The sequence below is a fragment of the Mirounga leonina genome, unplaced genomic scaffold (genome assembly GCF_011800145.1).
Source record: "Mirounga leonina isolate KUSES-001 unplaced genomic scaffold, KU_Mleo_1.0 Mir_101664, whole genome shotgun sequence".
Lineage (NCBI taxonomy): Eukaryota > Metazoa > Chordata > Mammalia > Carnivora > Phocidae > Mirounga > Mirounga leonina.
In genome coordinates this window covers 27840803-27861357 of record NW_023270175.1, presented here as the reverse complement: position 1 = coordinate 27861357, position 20555 = coordinate 27840803, and the positions used below count along the sequence as shown (strand labels likewise).

The 20555-nt window shown below is 44.5% G+C and overlaps 1 protein-coding gene across 5 annotated transcripts in view; it reads left to right on the top strand.

Annotated features, from left to right (window-relative positions):
- The window catches only part of FGF13 (fibroblast growth factor 13), a 489220-nt gene that overhangs the window by 22928 nt on the left and 445737 nt on the right, over nucleotides 1-20555 (top strand). The window lies entirely within an intron of this gene.

Here is a 20555-nt window from a genome sequence, read left to right as displayed (position 1 = left end):
CAGCGCTGCCTGCTACGGGCCGGCCGCCTGTCTGTGCGAGTGCATGTGTGTGCGTGTGCGCGAGTGTGCATATGTGTGCTGCGCGGGTGCAACATGGTGACATACTCAGGAATCTGCCCCACTCTCAGAAACCCAAGCTCGAATCCACCTTCAACCCCCTCTCCCCGCCCCCAATGCAAACAAAGAGCCTGGCCGAGACGCAAAACCCCTCCCCCCACGCTCCTTTCCCCCTCACACCCCCTATTCCCCAACTCTCTACCCCCTCCCCAGAAGGCAGGAGCTTGCAACCTTCGACACGCCGCGTGCAAAAGTGAGCAATCCTGGTGCCCCGGCGCCGCCCGCGCTGCGCCTCGGCAGCGCAGCCTCGCCAAGCCCCCGGAGAACAAAGGCTGTTGTCCCCTTGCCACTAGTGCCCAGCGGGAGCGGGCCTCCGCGGGAGGGGACAGTCCCCTCTCTCCGCTTTCTGGGGTTCAGCCACCTGGCCCGGGGCACCCGGCCGCCGGTCCCCCGGAGTGTGCATCTCGGCCTGGGGCCTCCCACCGGCGGGTTGGGGAGGCGCAGCAGAGCAGGGCTCACACCCGGGAGAACTCAGAAGAAGGAAGGGGAGGTCCTCCTGACCCCCGCCAGCACTAGCCTTTGCCTTGCTAAGGACCCGGCTTAGCTCTGGAATGTAAGCTGGAGATGAGCATCCTTGGAGCTCCGGGTGCAGGGAGAGGCGCAGAGAGGGGTGTGGTAAGAGCAGTTGGGAAACGGCAGGTGCCTTAGAAGCAAGTGTCCGGAATGGTTACAGAGCAGACGCCGGAGTGGGCTGGACCGGTTCTGAGGGCCCCAGGCGCGCCGATCCGCAGCGACCCACACCGAGTCCACGCTGCAGAAATGGGACTGCAGGGAGGGAGCCCCAGCTTTCGGTCACGGGGCCCTAATTCCTCCCTGCACCCTGGGGCCCCCTTCCCTCCCACTCCTGTCCCTATTCCTTTTTCTCATCTCCTCCTTCTCGCCTCTCCCCATCTCAGAGCTTTCTCTCCCCGGGAGATTCTAGGACAGCACCAGCCCTCCCCCGCTGAAAGTTGTCAAAAGTCTTCAGCTCAGGGCCTTTATCCTTGTTTCTAAATGGAGTCGATCTCTTCCAATTAGGCAAAGCGTTGAGGAAAGGCTGGCAAGTTTGTGTGTCTGTGTCGGGGGGGGGGGGTATAGGTCTGTTGTCCTAAGGGTCAGTGTTGCCACTGGCCTGGCTTCAGGCCAGAGTTCAGCCCGTCCGGACCCACTTCATAGGTGCTGGCTGTTTGAGGTGCGCAGATGAATTGAAACAGTCGCTTGGAAAGTAGAACTCTGGGTGTACATTTCCAGAGCTTTCCTCATTGTAGTTTGTCTTAAACAGGCATTCATAGGTTTAAGAGAAAATGACTTCAGATTCGTTAAAAGGTTTTGTTTTGCCATGAGGGCCCAGAGAGGTAACAGCAATGGAAGATTGTAGCACCAAACTGATCTAGTCCAGTGATTCCCCTTCTGAATCTGGGAGTACTTCGGCTTTGTTTCTAGAACTTTGGTTCCTTATTTCCAGCAGGTGGTTACCTAAGGTTTATTTCAGGCTGCCTTTGGGAGGGCCCTGAATCCAAATTCATTCATGGAAAGTGAGTTGCTCTTTTAGGAATATAATTTGCAATTGTCCAGAATGGAGTAACAAGTCTGGAAACATTAGGACAGGTCTCTGTAACTCAATGATGAAAATTTTTACTAGGCGCATGTCGTAACATTTTCTCATGTTGACTCACCACACTTGAAACCGAATACCTCTCTGTAGGAATTATGTAATTAGCACTTGGAATTATGGTTGAAATTAGAAGAAATTAAAGTAATTTTATAAGACAACTTTTAAGAAGGGAGTTTACTTTCCCGAGGAGATGGGAATCTTATGGATGCTGAGAGCGGAGTTCCATTTCTGCCTCTGTTGGTTGTTGAATTTAGAGCATTTTGAAAATAGTCAATGCGTAATAGTTAGCTTTTTATTCTTTCAAGTATGTTAAAAGCCTTATGCGACCAAATTTGAAAGACTACTTTTTATGTTAGAGATGAAAGATAGCAGGTCTTATTTCTATTTTAACCAGTGAAGATTTCCGACCATATTCATGAAGAGGTTTGGTTATTTACAAATTTCCTATGTATGGGTCATTTTTGAATTATTTTTTTTAAGCTTAAGGGACTCATGAGCACACTCTTTGCAACATGGCAAGACACAGGATTGAACATTTAATAGATACTTTGAATATACACACATTTGATTTTGAACAACAGTGTGACAATGATTGAATCAAGCCAATTATTTGAATGAATTTCATAATCTGTTTCAGAGCCTACTGTTTATTTAAATTCAGCCTCCCACCCCATCATCTGGGGTTCATGCCCACAGCCTGGAAGACTATAATATAGTGTTTCTAGAGTTCTTAAAGCACAGATAGTAGGTAATCAGTAAGTTATTTCATGCTGCTGAATGAAATTTGGCTTTCAGACACACAAATTGCCGATTGTCTTTAAATGACATTTTCTTCAACTCATTGAGGGTAAGACCAGTCTCAGTGATGGGCAGTGATCTTTTTGATAATCTTTTCAATAACGTAGCGAGATGAGATAGTCTGTCCTCTTTGTTGGGGGGGAGGGTGGGAATCTTGATTTTGTTTGAAACTATGAAAATGGCCTCTTGTGTAGCAAATCACCTTTTGTTCATTTCTTTAGGCTTTACATAAACTTTTAATTTGGCAGATATGTATATAGTTAGCAGCACTCAGCTTCTGAACAGGAGGACCTATTTCCATTTCAGGGAAGAAGAAAGCATAACATTTGTTTGTTCAAGTCGATATTCACTTAGCTTTGACTCACTCCTCTCTACCTTGTCACATACAATCTTCTCAGCAGTTCTCTGTTGGAAAAGCACTCAGTTAAGGCTGGGTCTGGTTTCCTGCAACTGTGTTATGTGGCATTCAGAAAGCGTGTAGCCTGCTCCAGATAAAACCAAATGCATCCCTGGATTGAGTAAAAGGGCTAGCCAGTTCTCGATTTCAAAGCTGCCATTTGGCTTGTAGCTACCTGTTTGGAGTTGGGTATGTGTTTTCAACCACCTTTTCCCCTTGTGCTTATGGAGAGCCATCTCAACCAGGCAAGTTTCAAGGCCCTGTGATATGGGCTGTGGGTTCTCTTGGAGAGACAGTCGGTAATAGCGGTCAGGCTGGGCTTCTGCTGGCTGCTGGGGATGGAGGACAATTCCACACAGTGCAGGAAACCAGCCACTTGCACAGCTATTGCTGTACTTGGTTGTGGTGCCAGCATGCTTTTATGGGTACGGCTCATTTTCTGCTCCTTTCCTGGCCGTTCCCAATAGCCTGTCTAACCACACCTAAGGATGGGGCATTGTGGTCAGGCAGCCAGCATATCAAGTACTGAACCCTGAATGCCATTCCCAAAGATCATCTTGGTCTTGGTGGATTGCTGTAATAGCTTCCGTCAAGTGTCTTTCTCAAATTTGGGCCAGGCAAAGCAGGTGCTTGGAGGTATTTTACCCACAAGAAATCATGACGTTGGTGACTTCTTACTAAAAACTAACAGTCATAATCTACCTATTATCATGTAGGGACTTGATTTTTTTCACCTTGTGGATAAATCCTCATGGACCAGTGGTTTTATGGAGCGTCATAAACCCCATGTTTTCTTCTATGCTGAGGATAGTGATCACCGCCTTGGTGAGGGTGTGTGGCCAAGGAGATCTCGAATCAGAAATGTCAGTCTGTTCTTGGGGATAGGTGCAGAAGAGGAGTGCACAGTGCCCCCCCCCCCAGTCCTCTTCATTATGATTTCTAGTGGTGTGCAGCTTCCTTATTGGCAGAGGCCGAAGCGAAAAGGAGGAGCACGTTGGGACGTGGGTTAGGGGTGCTGTATCTTCTTACTGAGTGTTCCTTCCTCTAAGTCTCTTTCTGGTACAGTTCAGATCCTTAAAGGGGCTTAGGGCGCATCCTCAGGGTGGAGATGTGGGTGAGGTTGGAGTGGGAATGGACTTGGGGTTGGGGCCGGGGTGAGAAGCAGAAAGTGAGCTGTGGGGCGAAGGGGAAAGGGTTGAGGCCCACGCCCAGGGCAGGGAAATGTATGGTGGCCCTGAGAACAGGCTCAGAACAGGGAAGGGAATGGGGATCAGGGTTTTTGGGTGGTAAGCTGGAGGGCCGAGTTGTGTGGCAGCGAGTAGGGAGATGAAACTGTTAACATTCCAGGTCTCTTTGCAGCTGTGCTGTTTTATGTTCAAATCAACTCCTCATTCTGGGAATTACAATCAACATAGAACAACCAGAATGTGTTGCAGCTCTTCAAATGTATCCAATAAAAAGGCTTTCTAGTGTCTGCTTCATTATGGCTTATATTTTTGGAGTTGAGAAATTTGAAAGGAATAGAAAATAATTGCCACGATTAAACAATTCAAGGAGAAAAATTCCCATGAATTAAAATACGGCGGATGTCTATTACTTTGCCAAGCTTAACATGCTCTTTGAAATGTAAAGCTTAGGCACATACTATGGTTTTAACATTTAGTAGAGAAGACAAACATCCGCATAAATCGTTGTTTGCAGTCACCAATTTCTGTTTGTCTCTCCAGAAGACACATTAGCCCCAGGATTTCTCAGCACGGGCTGAGGAATGGACTTCAGGTTCACTGTACTGAGAAACATGATTTATCTTAGTCCTCACCACTTGAAATGTAGCTTATCTGTTTGTGATATCCTGGTTCTACAAACTCACTTGAATCAGATTTCTGACATTTTTTTTTTTTTTTTTTACTGTGGCATTTTTGTCACTTTGGTGAATGCCATATCTTGATGAAACATTCATTAGGGATGTGGATTTCTGGGTAAATGCATTAATTTCCTAGAGAAGGTGAAATAGTATATAGTGATCATTATGACCACTCCAGCCTGCTGGTCTAATTTCTCCTTGAATTGGAGGGCCATTTATTTTTTCTCTAAAGCAGTGTTTTCCAGGGTATTAACCCTGAAAATGGCAGTTTCATATTAGCAAAGAGATAAGTTCTTGGTTCTTGGGGCACAATGGAAATGGGGACTATTTTATTAAGAATCTGGGTTTGTAAGAGACAAGAAACCCAAATTACAATTACTGTAGGTTGAGATCACTGTAAGTAAAGGCAGTCCTCATACCCTACTCATGCCTCTGCCCTTTGAAATTACTTTTAGCATTGATTATCAAATGGAAATGGTCTTAGCGTCACTGGCTAATGACCTTCTCCAGAGGCAGGGGGCAGAGGGTAGTAGGTGTCCTTGTTGATTCTTTTAAACTCTTTCAGCACTCTTGGCTTCAGTTGGTGTAAGGTTTGAGTTGACATTCTAGGAGGTGCAGTAGGGCTGGCATGAGCTGGGTTGCTTGCTTGGGCTTCCTACTCTCACCCTTCTGCAGAGACCTCAGATTTAGTTTGGACAGTCACTATTTGGCCTAAAGGAATTCTTGGGTGTACATGTCTGTTCTTTCTGGATCCTGGCAGGAGGCCCTGGGAAGAAAGAACAAAAAATCTGGTGAAAGGCAGGCCTGATCAGAGGCCAAATTAGAAAATAGTTCATTTTTATAAAGATTTTATTTATTTATTCGAGAGAGAGAGTGAGAGTAAGAGAGCACAAGGGGCGGAGAGCAGCAGAGGGAGAGGGAGAAGCAGATTCCCTGCTGACCAGGGAGCCCGATGCGGGGCTCGATCCCAGGACCCTGGGATCAGGACCTGAGCCGAAGGCAGACGCTTAACCAACTGAGCCATCCAGGCGCCGTGAAAACAGTTAATTAAAAAAAAAAAAAAAAAGGAACTCAATTTCCTTTTGTGTAATTGAAGATTATACACAGTAACTTACACAAATCTGAAATGTGCCTCTTGATTAATTTTGACAAATGTTTACACCCATGTAATCAGTATCAAAATCAAGTTATAGAATATTTTCATCACCCCAGGGAGTTCTCTAATGTTCCTTTCTTGTCATTCCCTCTTCAGAGGCAGCTTCTCTTTTGATTTTGGTCATCATACTTTGCCTGTTATTGAATTTAATTATCAATGGAATCATGCAGTATGCATTCTTTGTTTCTGACACCTAGTCACCTCTCCTTTCAGGAAGCTTCCTTTCTCACTTAACACCCTTTCTCTGGTTTCTTGGGTACCCCTCCCCCCCCACACACACATACTAGGGCACTCAACAGGGTCTTGTACTTGTCAGGCCCATAAGGAGTATTTGTCAAATATTCTCGGCAAGGTAAGGAATTCCTTTAAGCAGGGGTATGTTTGATCATCATTTAATAACAATGACAATAATCATCATACTTATCATTAGTATAGTAGCTTCTAAATTATTGAGTACTTATTTAGTAAGCATATATTATTTTTACATATATCTCATTTAATCCTCCTGACGGCCAAAGTAGCGATTAGTGTTTATGGGCTTTAGAGATGAGAAAATTCAAGTTTACAGATCGAATGAGGTCACATAGATAGTGGATTGCACCTAGCACAGTGATTGGCATTGTAGTAATTAATGAGTAATTGTAGAATGCATGTAGCAAAACTCATTGGTCCTGTGCTGTGTTCATTTCCAGTTTGTTGTCATATCAGAAAGCTGTGTGTAACAGAATGGCTCTGTCACTGTTTCACTTTGGTGTAATCTGATAGATGGCTGGGGATATTTCCATTTTAACTAAGGATTGCCAGAGGCTGAGCTTTAACCCCAAGGAATTAATGTCTGGTTGACTTTCTAGCATCTCGGTTGGTTGAAGAATAATTTTGGTTAGGGTCTTAATACTTTTATTAAACACTAAGGGATTTGACATGAAATATCTCCTGAAATCTTCCCAACAGTCTATCAAGGATAGATATACATACTATTATTATTCCCATTTGATGGATGAAAAAACCGAGTCTCAGAGACTAAGGCCAGTCTGAGGTCACTCAGCTAGCAAGACGGTGGAGTTTGAGCCAAGTTTGACTGACTTCAAATCCACCTCTTTTTTTTTTTTAGAGGGGGGAGGGGCAGAGGGAGAGATAGACTCTTAAGCGGGCCCCACGCCCAGTGAGGAGCCTGAACTCACGACCTGAGCCGAAATCAAGTCAGACACTTAACCAACTGAGCCACCCAGGCGCCCCTCAAATCCACCTCTTAACCGCTGTCATAGTGCCTCCCCACGCAACACGGGGGATGCTTTATCTAATCTCTGTTTGCACAAAGACAAAATTATTTCCTGTTTACCAATGTGGACATGGTTAGGAAGAGCGTGCCCAGGCATACATGCATGACTGCTCCAGGGCTGTGGTCCTCGTGCGGCTGAATGAGTCTCTGAACATTTGTCTGAGTGACTCTTCCCAGCCTGGGTGCACAGAGATGAAAGAAACTCAGTCCTACCTTACGGTTGCCCTTCCTTTCCCTTTGGCCTTGGACATTCTGACTTTTTACTTTTCATTGTGTATCTTCCCTCAACTGGCCATGACTGTGACTTGTAAGATTTAAGCATCTGTCAGTTTGAAAATAATGGTGCTTTTCTCCAGAACTGTGTCTGGGAATTTGTTTCACCTGTGTTCTAAAGATTACACTTCCTCTTAATTCACTGCTGGGTAAAACTCCCAATTGTTTATTTTTTTCCCTATTACATGGCATATGCTTTCAGTCTGCCTCTCATCAGAATCATCTGTCTCATTTCCTTCTCTTTCTCAACGCTACCCCATTTTCTCTCCCTCCCTCTCTAGAACTCCCTCTCTCCTTTTCTCTCCCCCCTCCTTTCCTTGTCAACAGATGTCAGTGGTCATTAGCTGAATGGGGTTCCTTCGGGTATACTGGGCTCAGTGGAGGATTCTCATTTCTGCATTTTCTCCCCTGATAGCTATATTAACTTGAGTGAAGAAATCCACCCCTTAAAGGGCAGCTCCACAGAAGAGGCTTTTCACTACTTATTATATAACTCATTTTAAATGGAAAAATAAAAAAGTGCGAGCTTTATTTAGTTATTTTTACTATTTATGCTGCCTTCAGTTAGATAATATTTCCAAAAATATATCTTGTTAATGGAGACACAGCCTTGAACGACCATATTAATTATAGTTCTCAAAGTTAGGAATCATGTAGTTCTCTGTGCTGCAGAACCTATGTTTAACAGCTGTAATTAACAGTGATGGGTGTATTGCATGGTTATAGGTAAGTTTAATAACAAACATGAAACCCAGTTCTCACAAATCCCTCCAAATGATGGAGGTAGCATTTCTACTGCTCTTGAACTGGGGGGTTAGTAAACAGATCGAGTTCTTAAAATATTTAGCTTGCTGTTAAAAGTGGAAGTAAACAACCTAAAGAAGGCAGGCTGAGTGCAGTTCTCGAATATGCCTATAGATATTTTCAGAATCTTCTTTCAAGCCTGACTTGGAAAGTATTGTGACTTGACCTGCTTCTTTTGCCTTTGACTTGGATTCTCTGTGTGTAAGCCTGCCTCTCCCCTTGGGGGAGGGGGTGGTTTTTCTGAACATTAAGACTTCCAAGAGCTTGGATCTGCGCGTGGTTTTCAGAGCGCTGAGGACGAGGTGAGCCTTTCTCCTGGAAACGGGGCCGGCCGCTCGTCGATGCGGTCAGTCCAGGGAGTATTTGTTGTCCGACTAAGCTGGGAACCGGACGGTAGCGCTGAACGTCCTGGGGACCAGCGTCCGTCAGTCGCCGTGGATCTGGCAGGCGGGTTTATTACAAACCTCGGTGTGCTCATTAGCCTCGTGATGTGGCGGCTGCCTAAAAAAGAAACACGGAAAAGTTGTGTCACCGAAGGTGAAACTTGGCGAAGCGCTGCTCGGCGCCCGGCATGACAAAGCTCCTTGCATTGCAGGCGGCGGGCAGCGGACGGCTTTGCCCACTGGCCCGGGTGCCCACGGCCCGGCCCGCCGGCGCGGGGACGCCGCCGCACAGTGATCCGCGGCGCGGGCGGCCGCAGGCGGGGGAAGGGTTCGGTGCTCGCTCGGCGCAGCCCTGGCCTCGCTCGCGATCTGGCCGCGGGCGCTTTGCCGCCGGGGGGGGGGGCGGTGTTAAGATGGTGGCGGCCGGGCGGGGCCGGAGGGAGCGTGGTGTGTGGCCCCCTCCAGGCCTCCGGGCATCCGCGCTCGCGCTGCGCTGCGCCTGACCCACCCGCTGGATGCTGGACGCCTCAAAGGCCGGCACGGGAGGCAGAGTCCAATCCAAGCCTTGAAGTCGGGGCTTGGCCAAGACGAGAGCGTTGCTTTCTCTGCCTAATGGTCAATGCTAATTCGGTTTTAGCTCTTCAGAAACCTAGGATGAATCTTGAAGCAGAACGTTCAGGGCCCATTTGAATTCTTTGGGGCGCTTTTCCCTTGCTTATGTTTCATCGCATCGATTTTTTTTTTTTTTTCAGATTACAAAATAATGCATGTTGAGCGGGGACAATTTGGAAAATCTTACAAGCATAGATAAGAAAATACCACCCAAGGGTTCCACTCCTAGGTTAATTTGTTGCGGTTTTCCTTCCAGTGTTTTTTTTCCTCTGAGTTTTAGAATACACGCATATACATGGGTTATTATCTTTGAGAATGTGTGGGATCACGCAGTATATACTATAACCTGCTCTTTTCACTCAACAACATAATAGAATGTTTTTCTATGTTATTAAATAATCTTCCACACCATCTTTTTTAGTATGTGCACTCTGGGTGTGGACTTGGGGGTGATGAAGGAGAGATGGTGATTTTTGTGCCTGTGGGTGTGAACAGTTCTGTACTGCCTCGAGATCCATCTCACTGAGCTCCACAAACATTATTAGTATTTTATAAATGTAAATTTATGAATATCCGTATATAAAGATCTATATATGCATGAGTAGATCTGTAAATATAAAATTAAATACATGTAGGCAAATCTGCATATGTCTACATAAATAGACATACAATATACTTAGAATAAATCCTCAAAGAAAAGACACCAAAAGGAATCTCTGGGTGGTTGCTTATAGAATATTTATAGTTTTTTTTTTTTTAATTTGTATCTTCTATTTTCTCTACAGTGGATATATATAATGATATTAATCATATAATAAAAAATAATATAGACAAAATATTGCTCATGGATTGTCTTCAAACTGCCTTTTCTGCTCCAGCTCCCACCATTTCTTGATCTAGAATGTTCTACCTATTCTTTCTACGTTTTATGATTCTCCTCTTCTTCCTCCAGGAAACAAGCCTTTCTTCCACCCTCCCCGCAGGAACTGCTTACTCCTGACACCGGGCTTCTGGCAGTTCCCACGGGCTACTGTGGATAACTCTATGATGAACTTTTCACCTGCTTAGGTTTTAGCTCCCCAACTAGATTGTAACCTCCTCAAGGGCCCTTTTCACAAAACAGATGTTCAGTAAATGTGTTACTTAACCGCAGCGCTCAGCATCCTTCTTCGGTGTCTTTAAATGCTCCTGTACTTTGAAACTCCAAACTGTACCAAAAGCCCTTAGACTCACAGCAACATTCCATCTGGATTTAATATTGCTAATTTAATTTAGGGTATAATTCCTATTTTACAGTATGTCATCTTCCATATAAAAGTGGCTACATGGTTAAAAGCATGGATTTGAGAGACTTGGGTCCACATTCTAAGTTCCTGTACTTATTCGCTGTGTGATCTTGGGCAAATAATCTTTCTAAGCCTCCCCAAAATGGGAGATAGTTACATTTTTCTTACATGCCTGTTTTAAAGGTGGAATGAGATAATGTATGGAAAACATCAAAGACAGTGCCAGCTACATAGGGCTTGGTCCATGGTGATATTGATAATACACTACTAAAACAGTAGTGATTTTCATATGGATTATTTGAGTTAGAGGGTTCCTTTTAGCAGGCTTGTTGGCCGTAGAAACAAATCTATAGATTCACACATTTGACAGTCATAGTCCAATTTTAATGGGTTTTAGTTCTACTAATTCATCCATTAATTTGCTTAGTATTTATCGAACTTTCCATGTGCTGTAGACACTGAGAATGCAGCCGTGAGCAGAACAGATAACCATCTGTGCCTTCGTGGAGCTGATACTTTGCAAGTTTACTTTGAAGAACCAAACTATCGTTGCACAAAGCACTCTGCTCCATGTTGGCGGTATGTCAGTGAATGACCTGGTGCCCATCATGGCCATTCTTATCCTCAGGCGAGTTGGGAAAACATTGTCCTGGAGACAACACAGGAGCTCTGGAAATTAGGTGTAAACGTGCATTTTTTCTGGTCAGGGGTGTCCATAGCTTTCAACTCCTCAAAGGGCTCAGTGTCTCCACAACTATTAGGTGAGTTGGAGCCCTGAGGTCTCCGCCCAGCATTGTTAATGAGCTATGTGCTGTGGGTCCTTGTTTTCTCCTGGGTTGAATTAACCTTACACATGCAGATGCTTTGGTTGGGAGCCTCCTTTCTCTTGTGTGCTCCTCTTCTCTCTCCTCCATAGCATCACCTCCAGTTCTTCTTCTCACTGTCTTCTCTGTAGGAGAAACTAAGGAAGGAAGAAAATTTCTCAGTCTGGATCCCCCCCAGAGAGGGCAGGGTTGGCGGGGAGCTGGGGGGGGGCGCTATCAGAATGGCTCAAATAGTTTGACCATTCTGGTGGCTTGAACCTCAGTGGTTCTTTATGTGGTGGGCTCCAGGGGGTGAGAGTGGGACTTCTCAGATATCCTTCTGCCCGTCCGGAGCAGGTGGGCAAGGGAACTCCCCTTCTTGGGTACCACTTTCCTGTCTATATTTGTCTGGCAAGAGGTGGGGGCGGGTAGGAGTGTGTGGGTTAGGTTAGGCCTAGATACACCCCAAGCTCTTCTCGTCCTCTAGGTCCCAAGCAGTGTCCCTCTAGTTTGTTTATGACCGATCAAGTGCATTGACCTACTACTGCTAGTTACTTTGAGTTATAAATGGTTTTTTTATTTCTCCTATGGAATCGGGGGTTCAGGCTGTATAGAATGACCTGGTTTGTATCACAAGAGCCTTTGGGACTTTGACAGATTTCACCACTTAAAAAACACACAGCTTTCTCCCTCCGCCCCACTGGACATAAAAGCAACCTTTGAATTCACAGAACAAAGAGCATGTCTTTAAAGGGCAGCATGCACAGAAAGGGAGGAAAGGAAGTAAGATAGTCCATCCTCTTTTCTGAGGCCATTGTCTCCAGACAAGTGACAAAACCGAATACCTTGGAAAATCTTGTATTGATTTTTAGTGCAGAGGATATCTCCCTAGGATCTGAAAACCCTGGCAGAAGATAATAAACTTGTTCCTCTGCCTTTGAGCCAGAAGTTGAGTTGCTTAGTTTCCATGGCTGGAGGAAATGAGTGTAATTGCCCTACGAGAGTGAGATTTTGGCTAGGGTGCATGGCTCTTGACCATATTGTAATATAGGTGAGGCTCAGTTCACGAAAGCTTTACCTATGCAGATTGGACTCAGATGGGTGAATGGGAGGTAGTTACAGTATGAATGGAGTTACTTTCTATGAAAAATCTTTCTTTTAGTAGCATCATCTCCGGTGTATCTGAATGTTTCTCTGGGGATCAAGGATCACTTGAGTAAAAATAAAGAAATAAAAGCCAAGCCTAGAGGCCTCTTGTTGAAGCGTTTGGGTTTCCTGCAATTCTGTTATTGCTCAGAGTGGCTGTTTTTGCTTCCCAGGTTGTTTTTGAAAAATTTTGCTTATTTTTGTCAGAAGATTTATTTATTTATTTATTATTTTATTTCATTTTTTTTTTTAGATTTTATTTATTTATTTGACACAGAGAGAGGCAGCAGGAGAGGGAACACAAGCAGGGGGAGTGGGAGAGGGAGAAGCAGGCTTCCCACCCAGCAGAGAGCCTGAGGTGGGGCTTGATCCCAGGACCGTGGGATCATGACCTGAGCTGAAGGCAGACGCTTAATGACTGAGCCACCCAGGCACCCCTATTTATTTATTTTAGAAGGGAGGAGAGAGGGAGAGAGAATCTTAAGCAGACTCCACGCTGAGCACGGAGCCCAACGTGGGGCTCGATCCCACAACCCATGAGATCTTGACCTGAGCCGAAACCAAGAGTTGGATGCTCAACCAACTGTTACCACCCTGGTGCCCCGCCCCCCAATGTATTTATTTTTAATTTTTTTATTGTGATAAAAGAGACAACATAAAATGTACCATTTTAATGATTTTTAAGTGTGTGGTTCATTGTTCTACAACCTTCACTGCTGTGCTTCACAGGTTCTTAATCAGAGATTATAGTGGTTGGAAGGGACTGTAAAAACCGTCTGATCCAAGTTTCCCATTGGGGAGAAGAGGGAATCAGGCCCACGGAGAGGCAGTGACCTGCCCAGGGTCCTAGAGCAGGTTAGTGGCAGGGGCCGGGCTTAGTGCTTTTCCTCATACCCACACTGATAGACTGAGGCAGGTGACCTCCTTTACCTTACCGATAGCAGAATCAAGGATTGGCATATTTAGGATGCTTCCCTGATTTTTTTAATCAAGTAAGCAATCAATTGTTACGATTTAGAGCCAGAAGGCCCTTCAGACACCATCTAGTCCAAATTCCTAATTTAAAATATTGGCTCTATTTGTTCTTTCTAAATCCAAATTGAACCTCAAAAAGATGCTAACATTCTAATTTTTAAAATCTGGACAAATTCTCTCTAAATTCCCTCTTCCAATGACTCCATGGCATTCCATGGTTGAAACCAGGTCCTTTGTGGGTGGCTGTTATTAATAAGCTTTCTTTGGGATGTTTACAGTAACTGCTGTGACCTAAATAAGATTGCTTGTATTGTTTTTTCCCCCACAAAGGCAAGAACATTTTTAAAAAGTGTGTTCATCTCCTTTCATTGTACTTACCCATGACTGAAAGAGCTGAAGCATTGCATTTTTTCCTATCTGTGCATTAAATTAAATTTCATTAGAAGGAGTAGAGCATTTCTACACAAGTTAAACATTTGGGGCCTTTGTGTACCATAACCAGTTTTTCTTAGAGGTTCATGACACTGTACCATGTATCATTACAGCATGTTCCTTTTTAAAATTTTTCTTTTGTTTCTAATTGTGGTAAAATACACGTAACATAAAATTTACCGTCTTAACAACCATTTTTAAGCATATGGTTCAGTGCTGTTAAGTGTATTCACATTGTTGTGAAATCTCTCTCTGGAACTTTTTCATCTTGCAAAGCTGAAACTCTATACCCATTAAACAACAACCCCTCCCCCCAGCCCCAGGCAGCCACCGCTCTACTTTGTGGTTCTAAGAGTTTGGATGCCTCGTATGAGTGGAATCGTATAGTATTTGTCTTTTTGTGACTGGCTTATTTCACTTGACATAATGTCCTCCAGGTTCATCCGTGTTGTAGCATGTATCAGAATTTCCTTCCTTTTAAAGGCTGAATATTTTGTTGCATGTCGTTTTGGGGTTCTCCAGAGAAACAGAATATACCTATTGATGTCTATATCGATATCGATATGGACCCATAAGAGGATATTTATTCCAGGAATTGGCTCACATGGTTATTGAGCCTGAGAAGTCCCATGCTCTGATGCTATCCCTCAGTGCAATCATGAAGGTATGAGAACCAGGGCAGCTGATGGTGTAACTCCTAGTCTGGGCCTAGTCTGAGGGAGGCGGCTGGTGTAAGTCCCGGAGTTTGAAGGCCCAAGAACCTGGAGGTCTGGTGTCTGAGGTGAGAGGACAACATCCCAGTTCAAGAAGAGATAGAAATTGCCCTCCCCCGACCTTTTTGTTCTATGGGGGCCTCAATGGAGTGGATGATGCCTGCACACGTTAGTGAGGGCCATCTTCTTTACTCAGTCTATTGACTCAAATGCTAATCCCTTCCAGAAATACCCTCATAGACACACCCAGAAACAATGTTTTCTCAGCTTTCTGGGCATCCCTTAGCCCAGTCGAGGTGATACACAAAAGTAACCGTCACATATGTATATACCAGGTTTTCTTTATCCATTCATCTGTTGATGGGCATTTGGGTCGTTTCCAGCTTTTGGTTTTGTGAATGATGATGCTGTGAACATGGGTGTTGATTCTTTATTTTTTCAACTGATGGGAGAAGTTGTTTTAACACACTCAGTTTGTCTCCTCAATCTTTAGTCCTAGGTGATCAGAATAGCATGGTGAAATAGTGAAGGAAGAGCCCAAACCCTCAGGAACCCGGAGAATTGAGGTCTTAATCCAATGACTTGCAAGTTGGAGCACCATGAGAGGAGTGATAGCGCTTTACTTGGTCCTCTTAGGTCTATTTATTGTTTCTTGTCTGGTGATTTTCTTGGTAGAAATAATTTAGTTCCTCTGTGATAACCTCCAGACCCTTCATTCCTGCATTTGGAGTGGATCGTGCCTTCCTGTGCCCTTTGCAATGTATTTCCATTTCCCTTTTGCTTTGTAGGTCTCTCCTACCATACTGTAAACTTCCTGATGCTGTCGTTCAGCTCTGGATTCCCAGTCCCTAGGACAGAGCCTGGCCCACCAAGCAAATGCAGTAAATGCTGGTTTGAATAGAAATTTGACTCATTCTGTCATTTGGAAAATTTAAACTTCCTAGTTAGTCTTGGAACAGTTTGACATTTTTATTTGTTTTTTCTACTGCTTTTATGTGTGAGACATGGCTTATGTTCAGGAGCACAAATTAGGTTTAAATATGTGGCAATTAAGTTTCTTTCTCAATGCTTTGCGGGGAATGGGAGAAACATTTGCTGAGTTCTTGGCATCAAAAAGGGGAAATGGCCAAGCCTGGACTTCAGCTTTGATTTGTGTAGATTCGTGTAGCCCCCTCTGATCTTTGTCACCGTGCAGTCACCTCTCAGCCGCCTCCGAAGCCGGTGTGAGCCTTCGTGTTGTACAGCTAGTGCTCTGAGCACTGGGTCTGTATCGGCGCACAGATTCCCCACTCCACGTCTTGGCTCCTAAGCCTTGTTTTTCATGCCCCCTGCCATCTTCTGAACCCTCCCTAACACCTTTGTATGTTTCCAGAAATACAAATCTCCCAAAGTGGGCTCCGGTTTCTAATAAAGCCCCTCACAGTGCTTAATATGTTCTGTTTCCCATCGGTGGGCAGAGAGTGCGCAGATGCGTTTATCTCAGGTGAGAGACACCACTTTAGAAACACATGCCTGGGAATCTGGACACCATTCCTTCAGAGAGCACCAGCCATATGGCAGGCTCAGTGCCAGGCCCCGGGGAAACTGAAGAGGGAGAGAGCCCCTGCTCTGCTTGCACGGAGCTGACTGTGGGAGAAGGAGACAAGGCAGTGGTACCCGGCATGGGGACGGTGGGGAGCTCGGGAAGCTCACAAAAAAAGGGAGCTAACCTAGTTGGGTGGTTGTAGTAGTGGGAACCTGAAGCCAGCCCCTGAAGATGGGTAAGGGTCTGCTAGTTGATGAGAAGGCAGAAACGTGTCCTGGACAGTGGGAACAGTACGCGCAGAGCGGGCAGCTTACCTATCCAACCGAAGGAGGTTGAGTGTTCGAGAGGAGCGAGTCACCGTCGTCCATGGACAGCCCTTGCATGTGCTGAATTCTGCCGCTCTCAGCTCCGTGGACTTTCCATTGATTCCAGTATATCAAAACTACCATTTCTCCGTGCATTACCAAGCAGGTTCCCTGATAGGAAGGGATAGATGAAGAGGCAAGTGACTCGGAATTCAAGCAGGCTCAGTGATAATGTACACGTTTAAATGCCAAGTGTGAACAAAACCGTGGGATACCATCTTTTTCAATGAATAAAACACATTCGATTTTAAGTGGAATCCTGTTTCTTGTTACTGTCTATTTTTTGCTGCTAGTGTCAGAAGCGTTGGAGTTCTGTCAGTTTTAGGCTCCATGATCAGAATCCATATATGTGTTTGCAGTGTGACTTTTTTTTAAATTGATAACCAGAGTGAGAGGTAACCTTTTAGCTATCGAGAATATGGATTGTTTAGCGGGCAGACCCTCCCAGTGCAGAAGGCAGCTTAATCAACTTTATTCAGACAAAGGTACATAGTTACATGGCCAGTATTGGTAGATCATGAATCTTTATTAAGTCAAAAAGACCATTGATACTTACAGATAATATCATTCTTGAGAGTTGGGGTTATAGTCAGGACACAACTCATTTCTGACTCCAAGTTACATCCGTTGGCTTTCAGCTTTGACTTTAGCAGTGGCACGAAAGTTAAGTTGCCAGACGTTGCCACATAGGACTTCAGGATGGTTCCATTCATATCATTTGTTCATCCACCAAACATGTATTGGGAACCAGTTCCGTGTCAGGCTTGATTCTAGGTGCCGATGACACAGAGGCAAGCAAGCTATAGCTGATCCCTGCTCTCATGGGGCTCACAGTTGGGTGGGCAAGACAGACAAGGAAATAGCCAGTTGGGATAAGCACAGTATGAGCAATGGTGTCATGGAAGCCTAGGACACTGTGCAAACCCAGAGGAGGGCAGCTGACTCAGCTCTGAAGGGTCAGGGGAGTCTTCTGGAGGAAAGGACGTTTAACTGAGATCAGAAAAGTGAGCTAAGAGCTGGGTGGGCAAAGAGGAGGGGGAAGAGAATTTCAAGCAGAGGAGGGACCATCACACTTGATGACAAAGAAAGGGGAGGAATAGAGGGAAGGAAGAGAGAGAGCAAGGGAGAGGGAGGGATTGCAAATATAAGTATAAATGTGAATAATTGACTAACACTCATTGTGGCTAGAGAAGCATGAGGTGCAGCTCGAGATGTAGGCAGGGGCCAGCGCGCAAAGGCATTGAGGGCTTTGTCAGGGTGAGGAGTTTGCACTTCATTTTAAATGCACTGGGAAGCCTCTAGAGGGTTGTGTGGTAGGGCGCCCTATGATCTGATGTACATTTTTACATTTTACGGACGGGATGGCAGTGGTCCAAGCTTAGACTCGGTAGGGTAGGAATGAAGATGGACAAAGTCTTTAGATTTGAGAGTACTACTCAGGGGTTGGAGGAGATTGGGTTTAATGCTAATAACATAAGTGGTCCATTTATATCTCAATTAAGGGGGAGAGAGGAGTCAAGAGTAATGACTCTGATGTTTCTAGAACCCAGTTCCACCTCTAGCACTTATAAACTGTGTAATTGGGCAGTGTCACCTCTCCTCTTGCATCTCCTTCTATTCATCTCGTCCCCAGTGTGATTGCAGACCCATTTTCACTGGTGACTGATCATGACCCTGATGTCATTTACTTCTAAGGTATATAACAGATCCTCAGTAAATGTTGGTCAAATACATGAAATAACATTAGCCAGTCACCCCTCATATTTTATGCAACGACATTTCTTGGTTAGGTACATATTAGCATATGCAGTCTCTCTTATCTACAGCTTACTGCTGGGAGTATTATTTTCAAATGAGGAGTAACCCAGTAAAAGTGAAAATCAAACCTTAGGTGGAGTGTCTTATAATGGTCCTCATATTGGAGTGGGACTGGAGAGCTCAAGTTTTTTGTCCTAATTTGCTGTTATCTTGCCTTTATTCAATGCAAGAGAAAATCACTTAAGAGGTTGATTTCAATATTGGTGTCTGCAAAATGTAGATGATAATGCCAGATTCTGACTCGAGTTTTAAGGGGTGCTATTATTAACAAGATAATAGCATTTAACATTTAGTGTTTATAATAGACCATTCTCCTATAATAGACCATTCTTTCAGAACTTAAGGGTGGTTGTCATTGAGGATGGGCTCAGGCCCAGAATAGAAACGCCTGAGGCGCTTTCCCAGAGAGCCTGTGTCCTGACTGTGTGGTCTCCTTGTTGCCCTGGAGGTGAGGCTGGACTCCCACAGCCGATGCCTGGGGAATCCCTCTGCTCACCCCGGGAGAAGGGGCCCTGCTCTGCCCGGTCCTGGTCCTGTGCAGCTTGGTCTTCTCTTGTGTCAGAAACACCAAATGTAAAAGCCGAAACTACAACTGGTAAGAACCCAATCCCAGTTAAGGGGAAAGGTATTGCAGTTAGTGGAGGCTAGATCAGGGTCAGCACCGTGAAGTCCCATTGCTTTGGAATCATTGCCTTAGGGGTTGGTGACTTGTGAATGGTAGAAAGGAGAGCGGGCATTATACAATGGGGTGAAAGGAAGACTTAAATATGCGCGAGCGTACAAAGTAGCACAAACTTCTAGCTAGCAAAATTTTATAGATTTCATGGATTTTGTGATTTTGCCATAATGAATAAATACATATCTTTTAAAAGTTTCTTATGTTTTTAGAAAGTAGTTATTGCTAGAGAGGTTGCAATGTACTCAGCATACTCTTTCCCCATAGGTAGTGCAAGGTTGGTCCCTGTGGGATTTGTGAATTCTGTTAACATTGAGTCTCTTTTAATGAGTTTCGCCCGGGTGCAAAACAAAGTTAATATGGGTACTGCCCAGGGCTGGTGTCATCTGTGCATGAGCTAAAACTAAATGGTTTGTACTTGAGGCTACAGAAGTGGAAGTTGTCCTGGTAATGTGTTCTGGAATATGCGTTTGAGTGTTTTCTCTGAAGAAGACAGTCACGTTAAGGCCGAAATGCATTGGTAAATATGAAGAACTGAGAAAAAGGTTGTTCATTCTGAAATAAGAAAAAGTTTGTATGGGAAAATTTTATTTCAGTGTTGAATGCAAGGATTTTTTCGTGTAACATTCGTTAAACACATACTTACTGAATATCTACTATGTACCAGGCACTATTCTAGATATACATGATATAGTAGGGAATAAGACTAAGATCCTCGCCCTTCTGGGTTTACGTTCGTGTGTGTGTGTGTGTGGGGGGCATATAATGAGTAAAATATATAGGTAAAAAGATATGTTGGGGCATCTGGGTGGCTCAGTCAGCTGAGATCGAGCCGTGTACCCGGGTCCACGCTCAGCAGGAGTCTACTTGGATATTCTCTTCCTCTGTCCCTTTCCCCACTTGCGTTCTCTCTCTCAAATAAATAAATACAAATAAAATATTTAAAAAAAGGTATGTTATCTGCCAACAAGTGTTATGGAGAAAAATAGGATGTAAGAATGTGTGGTGGTGGTGGTGGTGGTAATTGGCCACAGTTTTGTGTCCGTGGTCAGAGATGGACTCACTAAGATGGCATTTGAGTGAAAACCTGAGAGACAGCTGCACGGATATCTGGGGGAAGAGGATTGCCAACTTTTGCCCGTTGCCTGGGGAAAAAAGTGTCCGAGAATAAAAAATGTATTACCCAGAAGTCAGGCAGTCAAGGCTGTTTTGTTTTTTTTGTTTTTTTACCGAACAGAAGTGAAGTCGTCCTTTCTGCATTCCTGTATAAATTGTGCAAGGCAGAATTTCAAGTGCTGTCCACAGTTATGCGAAACTTAAAAATGCACAGTTTTTTTGTTGCGTTCTCTGAAACCTGTGTATATGCATACACATAACATTTGCATCTACTCAATTGGTCTGTACCCATGTACACACCTGCTTCAGTGTTGAAAACTACCTGCCGATTTGCAAATGCAAGCATACCAAATTTTCATTTATGCAAAGGAAAGCATGAACCATTCTGATATCTTGGAAGAATGAGCATCTCCCTGGTATGGG